Genomic DNA, 10,149 nt, shown 5'->3' with positions numbered 1-10,149 from the left:
GAACCAACCAAGATCGATGAGTAGAGGTCGCTAACGCGGGCGGGATTGGGTGTCTGATTAAAGGGCTTCCCAATACGTACCTTCACCTCTTACTCTAAAACTTTGGATAGTGGACGACCTTATCCAGGGCGTACGTGAGTCATTCTAGAGATAGGATGCTAAAGAGGGACGATTTCCTTATCTTTAGTACCTATGTCAAATGCTGCTTTGTGCTTCGATTTGACCGAGGTATAAAGTGGATTTCGAACGGGTTCCAGGCATCCCACAAATGCTTGGTGGCGACTCCGAACATCTCTAATCGTTTCGAGACCCTTACCGAGACGAAACCGACTGATCTAAAATGATACGGTCGAAAGCATTTTTACGCCGCCGAGCGTGGCTTTCAAAAGACCGCTGCATGTCCACAGATTGGATGGGCGTACAGGTTGACCGTGACTACGGACCGGTAGGTGGACCCCCAAGTCCACAGACCGAGACGTGGCCCATGTCCACAACGGTCCAGGGTGACGTTAAGAGCGGTGAGTAGGCTGGTTAGCTGAGCAGTCGTGAGATCCCTGTTGGTATCGTTGTTGTTGGACGATGCTGAGGAATGGGCCATGGCTCTGAGGCAGAAAACGGCTCACGTTACAACCCAATCCGACACGGTTTAACGACTAAACGCAGACAACACAAAAGACAGAAAGATAATTCAGACTCAATAAGATAAGGGATACCGTGTGTGGTGCCTAGTTGCTGACTCGATTTATGATGTGACAGTGTTGACCAGATTTTGACTCGTATTCAACGTAGTGACGTGAGGCCGTTGAACAAGTCTCGAGTTGAGACGACTCATAAGTAAAGACCCATAAGTATGCTTGCTTCGACTACATAAACACGTGGCGGAATTGGAATGGTGGACTGAAATTTTCGAAAAAAGAGATTTTCTAAGATTCGTTTGTCGCTTTATGGGCGGCTTCCGAAGAATAGGGATCTTCGAAACTCGGTTAGCTAAAAAGTTGTCTTATGTTTGTTTTCAAAAGACGGCTTGAGTTCATGTTGCGGCGGCTCTAAAAAAAATGTGTTGTTTCCAAAGACGGTTATTGAAATTCAAAATCGTACGTCTTGAAAATCGAATTTTAAAAGGTTTATGGTCCCGAGGATGGTGTATGGTCCTCGGGATTTGAAAAGCCTCGAAAAGGGGTGTTTGCCATTTTCGGGTTTTGAAAGAGCCATCGTGTCGCCTCGAGAAGGGTTGAAATATGTGTCTTGATGCGGCGATTATAACGGCGCAAAAAGGTGTTTTAGAAATGGTATGTAAAAACCAGGTTTGAAAATCGTAATTACGACGGCCTAAAAAGACGTGCTTTTTGAATTGGTTGTAGAAAATCGGGTTTGAAAATCGTCATTACGACGGCCTAAAAAGACGTTCTTTTGAAATAGTTGTAGAAAATCGGGTTTGAAAATCGTCATTACGACGGCCTAAAAAGGCGTGTTTTTTTAAATGAAACAGTTGGCGAAAGCCCGAGGTTTGAAACGGCCATTATAACGGCGTAAAAGGGGGTTTTTTATGTTTGAAATGACACGGAAGGACTTATGATCACATAACACATAAGCACTCGCAGTTTCATTATATTATGCATAATGCTGATACAAGTTTTGGCTTAAAAGGGTGGGTTATATACCAAGTGATCAAACTCCGATTTTCGAGAGGGATACTAATCCAAAAAAAAATCTGTAAGGAGGGTGCCATAGCCTCGTGCACGAAGGAAATGAAAGTTCTTTGATGAAACAGAAATGTGTAACGTCAACGGTATGCTTGACTCAATCGGGATTCAAAACGCGGGGATAAGAAAACTCATGCCGACAGGGCGAGCCAGTTGGTCGATAAAGTTTAGGTTGTGGGCCCGGACAAGGAACCCAACTTATGACCGTAATATCAATTAATGAATTTCAACCAAGACCTCGTTCGAGTCTCACCATCTAGGGATCACAAAGACACAAGTGTCCTAGTTATCCCCATCGGTCGATTTCGTGTCGGCAAGGGTCTCAAAACGATGAAAGAGATGTTCGGAGTCGCCACCAAGCATTTGTGGGATGCTTGGAACCCGTTCGAATCCACTTTATACCTAGGTCAATCAAGGCAAAAAACGGTGTTTGACATAGCTACTAATCATAAGGAGCCATCCCTCTTTAGCATCTTATCTCTAGAATGACTCTCGTACGCCCTGGATAAAGTCGTCCACTATCCAAAGTTTCTGAGTAAGAGGTGAAGGTACATATTGGGAAGCCCTTTAACCGGACACCCAATCCCGCCAGCATTAGCGGTGTCTACTGATCGATCTTGGTTGGTTAAATGCAAAAGCTGATAAAATTGGTTAATGCATGAATGCGAATCCACAAGTTTGAACCTAACATGTGAGCTTTCTATGTCGGTTATTTATCCAAATATCAAGTAATTGATGTCAAGTTGGATTTAATGTTAATTTGCATGCGAGGCGGAAATTAAACATCCATTTACCGAGTTAGGTTTATGGTGCATAACATGATCCATTTGTCTTAGAAAGGTGTTTTGCAAATACAATGTAAAAGGGGCAGATTTGTCATCTGCTCCATCCTGTATCCGGGTTAACCGAAGTTGGGATCGTCCAAGACAAGTGCTGGAAAGGAAACACGGTCTGCATCAGGTAGCCTATTTAGGCGCGAGCCGTTTGGCGATGCAAACAGACCTGTCCTGGTTTGAAAAATGAAAAACAGTTGACCTGTTTAGGCGCGAGTCAGCCGACTGTCCAAGGGGCGTCTTCTTACTGTTAAAATGTTTGTAAAATGGTTTGTAAAAAGGGTGTTTGAACCCGTCTTTGTTTGAAAAGGTCTTTTAGATCACTTTCGTGTTAATATGAGGAGCGGGACTTGAATAATCATCATTGTATTGACAATATTGGATGTCGGGTTCGGTTTTGCAAGCTTGACATGAATAGTTTTGAAAAATGATTATGAACTAATTATATTAAGTTCATTTGTTTATAATTAGTCAATGTTTATCATCGTACTCGGGTTTAAACCGACATGGTATGTGGAACCAAGGATGACTTTGCATTTATGACTAATATATTGTTTTTTGAAATATAAAGAAAAGAAATAAAAGGTTTTAAAATACCTTTTAAAATGTAATTAACCAAATATTATCACCGAAACACGGATTAAACCGTCATTGTATAAGCAACCAAGGGTGAAAATGTGTTATGGTTAAAAAGATTCATCATAAATATGATTTGAAATGGTAAAAACCGGTTTGAAAATTGGTAAGAATGAACCAGGGCACCCCATTGAGGCGTGAGGCACCTAGTGGTGTTTAGGGCTTTCTATTTTGGTCAAAACTCAGTTTTGGCTCATTCGATCCTTATTTTGGACCATGTTTTGCAAGTTTTAGCATGTTATAGTCATAAAATAGATAAAAGGATATGAAAGAAGAGAATATTTACACCCTCATACTTACATGCTAGGCGTGGGACGAGAAATCGACGAAAGTGTAACAACTTGTTAGGTCGGAAAACTCGGTTGAAAACCGTTTTAGCAATGTAAAGAGTGTTTTGGTAAGTTTAGTGATGGTGTAGTTGGTCGAGATGGTCGGTCAAGTGATTTAATACACAATGACAGTACCAAACAATGTGTATGGCTTGTATTTTCGATCGGTAGGTCGAAAATACGTGTCGGTTTGTGACTTGTTAAGAAGTCGAGTCGAGAATTTTAAGGGAGAGATGAGGGGGCGGACACTCGCGTACCTTCAAATGTTGGCATTTGAGGGATATTTATAGAGAAATGGGTGGTTTTGTGCGTTTTGAGCGACGTGGCCGCATGGGCTACTTAAAGAGGCGCGAACCATTTCGCGGGTCTTCAAGCTGTCTTGTTTCTATCACGCAATTGAAATCATGATTTGTTCTGTCCTACGTTTTGGATGGCATGATTTCTACTTGACCATTCAAGTATTCCGGGAATACTTAACATGGAAGTTTTGAGAATTTTGTTTTTTGTGTTTGACTCGTTGTTGGAGTCGGGATTTGAATTTTTGAGTCGGTTTTTGGTCCGGTGTCATTTTTTACTCTAGTTAGTGTCATTGCGACCCCGTCGTCGTGCATAAAACACTCCAGGTACTTTTGAAAAGTTTTGAAATGTTTTCTTTTCAAAATAGATTTGAGTTTTCCGACGTATAGTCATAAAAAACTGTCGATTAAATGCTGCGATTCCTAAGCATGTTATAGTCCGATAATCATCGGGTGTTTGTTGGAGACTCGACAGATACTGGGTATCTACAAAACTATTTGTATTTTGGTTGGCAATGTTGAAACTAATGTCTGTAATGTTCTCGGTCTTTTGTGGACATGTCGGTCAGTTGTTATGATAATTGACAATTAATTGAAATTGATATCACACTGGAAGTATAAATGTGTCATACACATGAAAGTGCCATTGAATGTGTGAGGAAAGGTTAGATGTGATTAGATCGCAAGTGTAAATGTTACGACATTCAAAGTGTAAATGTGTCATTTACATGAAAGTTTCATTGAAAGTTAAATGCGGTCAGATGGGAAAGTGTTAATGTGATTAAATGGGAAGTGTAAATGTTATCACACTGAAAGTGTAAATGTGTCATACACATGAAAGTTTCATTGAAAGTTAAATGTGGCCAGATGGGAAAGTGTAAATGTGATTAAATGGGAAGTGTAAATGTTATCACACTGAAAGTGTAAATATGTTATACACATGAACGTTTCATTGAATGTGTAAGGAAATGTTAGATTTGATTTAATTGTAAGTGTAAATGTTACTTGAAATAACATTGTCAATTCAAATATCTTCATGTAACACAATGTTTGGCAATCCAATAAAACAGAGACATTTTGGTCTTATGACAATGTAACTCTGACGCTTTGACTGGGTAACTTTGTTACTCAAAGTTACACCAAGAGCATGTGAAAGTGACGCTGCCATGAGACCGATTCCTAATCCCTGGTTCCAGTGATATCACATCAAAGTTCAAAGTTACACATTCAAAATACAAAAGCTAGATTATCACTGGTGTGACGTCTATTCTTCTTCTGATTCCAACCCTTCCTCCTCCTCTCCTTCATCTTCTTCTTGGTCAGACGACCCCTCGCACAATGGTGTTTGTTCTGAAAAGGGGTTAGGGCAGTTCCTCTTGTCGTGATTTGTCATTCTCTTGCAATTCTTACACTTGCGTTTGGGTTTTCTAGCCAAGGCCAGTGCTTTTGTTTTGGTTGACAACATTCTTTTACCGCTACCCTTAGTTATTTAATTCTTAGGTGGGAATATCGTCACCACATCACTGGCCGTACAATGCAGAATTTTCTACATTTGTTGATTTTTATTCAACACTTCCCCTAATGGTGATAACTTATCCTTAAATCCCCTAATATAGCGGAGAAGCTTTCAACATCAGACACACCTTTGCCTCGAAGGAGCCCTACGGTCTGAAGAACCTCCGACCATATTATTGGCATTGCAATTTGTTTTCCATCGATGATTTACATGTTGTATGTCCCTTCACCATTACAATTGAACATCCTGAATCGGAGACACTCTTTCGTCCATCTTTTTACAACATAATCGTCTAGTATAGTCTTCATCCCATTTGCTGAAAAAATCGATATTATATGGAGGCATAGGATGCCGGTTCTTTCAAACATTGTATAACTGCACCTTGATTTACGTGTACCTGGGTCATCAGTTAAGGCTATCATGTAAGTGTGAATGTTACAAACAATGTAAGTGTAAATGTGTTTGTATTGAAGTATATGTAGAATGTAAGTGTAAATGTCATTACATGTAAATGTAAATATAAATGACAAAAAGTAATTAGTAATCCGTAATTACCTGGACTGTTTGCAACTTCAAAATTCTTTCCCCTAGATGAATCTTTGACAGTAGTTACTTCTAGCTCGTCTCTCTCAATGAAACCTCTGCTTCTGCATGTATCAATTGAGTATATGGCCTCTTCCTTGAAGTTGTATAATGCTAAATTGGTGCACACCTTTGCACCATGACTCCCTAACGCCAGATGTGTTGACGTCTTCGGGGATGAGTGCTTATCATTGTTGTCAAGCTGCTTTTGTGTATGTCTTTGTTGGTCCATAGCTCTCTCAAAATGAATCCAAAACTCAACCAATATTCCTGATTTATGCTCCAACCTCTAAAAAAAGTTATTTTCGCTCTCTGATCTTTGAGTTGTCCTCATAACAGACGCCATCTTCAAGTCTCTGCAATGTGCCATTACCCACTATCCTCTAATAGCATACGTGTCCGCAAACCAATCATTGGCAACAAGTCCATGCTCTTTAATAATTTGCTCCCATATAGCATCGAATTCTGCTGCTTCAAACTCCTCGTCCCATAAAATGTCATTAAGTTACCCCATGAAGTCAGAATAATCACTCTTAGAGACACCAAACATACTGGGCACTTTGTTCATTATATGCCACATACAAAACCGATGTCGAGCTTTCTTGAACAAAAGAGTACAAGATTTTATAATACCCGGTTCCTGATCTTTAATTATGTACTCGGGTTCCTCCCTCCACCCCACCCCCCCCCCCCCACCGCCATTGTATGTAAAACCCGGCTGAAAACCCAATTAAATGACTCATAATCTTCCCATGCAATTAGAGCCCCACAGAACGTCACTGATCGTTTATGCTGATCCACACCGGTAAACTGTGTGAAAACCATAGAATACTTATTTGTTGAGTAAGTTGGGTCGAATGACACTGCATCACCAACTATCTTGTAGTTCTCTCAGACATTACTGTCTCCCCATATAGCCCTACGTAGGCTGCCATCATCGTCAATATCGTAGTCAAAGTAGAATCTTTTCTTGTTTCAGTCATTTCCTTAAAATGGTCTACGAACTACTGACCATCACGTTCATGAATGAAATATTTAACATCCATATGGAAGTTCTTAAAATCATTTAAGCTTGCTCCAATGTTTTCGAATCCATTCACGTCCTCTTTGCAGATTTCGTAGGTCCTTGTTGCTATTATCTTCAGCTGTCAATTAATAACAAATATGAAATATATAACATGAATTGATTTTCTGAATTAGTATCGACAGTGATGATATATTACTCACCCTTGAGTTCAAAACGATTATCATCCTGTGATAATCTGTTATGTTGCGTGACAACTTATGGAACTCTCTGTCCTTAAGTGAGATAAGCTCGTGATTGCGACCCTCGTGGAATCGGTCTATTAATAGAACATCATTCTTCATATAAAGTCTTATCCTCGCTTTACACCCCACTCTAGTGACTCAGGTTCTCCTCTGTGAGTTCTCTCCAACTAGTCCGTCAATAAGTTCTTTATTTGGCGCCTTGTGAGTGAAACCTTCTCGATTGCAAACAACAAGCTTTGACTTTATCTCTCCGCCACGCCACTTTTTCGTTGTGTACCTGCGCACATTAAACCCACAAGCAATGGCGTATATGTTATAAAATGTTACCGCGTCCTCAATCCCCCCAAACTACTGCCCGATGCACGGTGTAAACCTCTTTTCGACCTCCCTGCACAATTTTTGCCTGTCATGCTGCACTCCATTTTTGTTAAGTGAATCTGTAAATAGGACATGTCAATACAGTTCACAGAGTGTAAATGTTAAATGCAAGTGCAAGCGTAAATGTTTTAAGATATGAAGTGTAAGTGTAAATGTCATCAGATATGAAGTGTAAGTGTGAATGTTTTTAAACAATCCATTTATCTCAGAGTGTAAATGTAAAGAGAAGCAAAGTGTAAATGTCAAATGCAAGTGTAAATGTTTTCAGATATGAAGTGTAAGTGTGATTGCTGGAAGAAGTGGAAGTGTAAATGCCATCAGATATAAAGTGTAAGTGTGAATGTTGAGTATTAGTATAAGTGTAAGCGTAGATGTAAATGTTAAGAGGATATAAGTGTAAATATTATCATCTGGAAGTGTAAACGTCATCAGATATGAAGTTTAAATGTGAATGTTAAGCGTAGATGTAAATGTTAAGAGGATGGAAGTGTAAATGTTATCATCAGAAAGTGTAAATGTCAAAGGCAAGTGTAAATGTCCCAGATATGATGTGTAAGTGTAACCGTGGAAGTGTAAATGTCCAAAAGTGGAAATGTAAATGTAAATGCCCCAAAGTGTAAGTGTAAATGTCATCAGAAATGTAGTGTAAGTGTGATGTTCTAACAGTGTAAATGAGCAATATCAGTGTAAATGTCAATAGGTGTGAAGTGTAAATGTGATGGTCTGGCAACTATTACGGTTATTTCATAACAATAATCCATCCTATTGGTGGTTTGTAATAATCATTCCATCCTATCAATAATCCCAATTAAATCCAACCTAAACACCATACCTTCTAATAACGAACTAGATGGTAATTTACGGTGTTTATGTGTATCAAATAAACCAAGTTCTTGATTCATCACTTGAACATATTACACATAAACTTTACATATACCAGCTAGGTTGCCCAAAAACTATCAAATATTCCAACATAAACTTAAAAAAATATCAACTGGTTCGTTATTAGAATGTATGATGCTTAAGTTTGATTTGATTGGGATTATCGATAGGTTAGAGTGATTATTGCAGACCACCAATAGGATGGATTATTGTTATGAGATATCCCTTTTTTAAATACTTCATTAATAATGTAAGTGTAAATGATGTCAGATTTGAATTTTGATTGTGATGGCCTTTAATTTGCATAGTCTAATACTTACAATTTCAAAAAGTGTACACAGATTATGAAAAATAATCAGAAGTGAAAACTAGAACAATCAAAATTAAGTTTCATATCAAAACTCAAAACTGAAACAATGAATCCTCATTTTCATATGAAATTGAAGCAATTTCAAAAATGCAAAAGTGCTATTATTTGTACAATCTTAAAATATTATTTGTACGATCTCAAAACACATAATCAAAATTAAACAGAAAATATTATTTCTACAATCTTCATATGAAAATGGTGATGTAAACTATAAATTAAATGCAAGTGCTAGTGTAAATGTAATTGTTAAGATAAGGACAGTGTGAATGTGATGGTCTGAATGTGTAAATGTCCAACTTAATTGTAAATGTTGTCAGAATTGAAACTTGCATAGTCTAATACGTTGAAAGCTAGAACAATCAAAATTCAGTTTCATATCAAAACTCGATACTCAAAACTGAAATCTAATCTTCATTTAAAACTCAGCGTCAAATTTCAAAAGTGTAACTGTGAATTATAATCTTTCAAAAGTAATGATAAGATACATTGAACTGAAAATATGAAAACGGTGACTTAAAATAATAAATATAAAATGAAGAAATACCATCCATTCCATCTATAATCTGTATGTCTGCGATGATTTTCAGGTTTTAGAGAGAATTGTAGCTGAATTTTGAGCGTCAAATAGAGAAACGCTGATTTAGAGAGAAGAATCGTAGATAGAAGGTGGATGAAGAAGTGTGTCAAGAAAGGAATTAGGTAGGTGTTGATAGATAGTACAGAGGATATAGACATTATCTCGTGCGCACTTTACTTGGGAAGAACACTAATCAGACAAAGGGTTCCTCTTTCCTATCTAAGCTTTTCCCTTCTTTTTTCGCCTATATTTTGTAAACAATCTCAACCTTAGATGTTGTCCATCTAAAGGTCCTTATAAGGACTTAAGGACTCAAAAGATGCAATGGACTCATAAGAACTCCTCTCTCTACATATATATATATATATATATATATATATATATATATATATATATATATATATATATATATATATATATATATATATATATATATATATATATATATATATATATATATATATATATATATATATATATATATATATATATATAGAATGGAATCATGTGAGTATACACTATCTTTTTTTTTTGAGGATTGAGGATTTCATTACAATATCACAGTTATTCAAACAATATCACACGAAAAAAAAAACAGGTTGTGCAAAAAAAAAAAAAAGATTTTTTTTTTTTTTTTCAAAAATTTTTTTTTTTTTTGGACAAGTCTAATTTTTTTCATGATATTGTATTGAAGAACCCGTGATATTGTATTCACTAATCCTCAATCCTCAAATATTTAGGAGTTCTCACCGGATCCCGACTCTATATATATATATAT

This window comes from Silene latifolia, unplaced genomic scaffold (assembly GCF_048544455.1).
Source record: "Silene latifolia isolate original U9 population unplaced genomic scaffold, ASM4854445v1 scaffold_70, whole genome shotgun sequence".
In the NCBI taxonomy this organism is placed as follows: domain Eukaryota; kingdom Viridiplantae; phylum Streptophyta; class Magnoliopsida; order Caryophyllales; family Caryophyllaceae; genus Silene; species Silene latifolia.
This window is presented reverse-complemented; position numbering follows the sequence as displayed.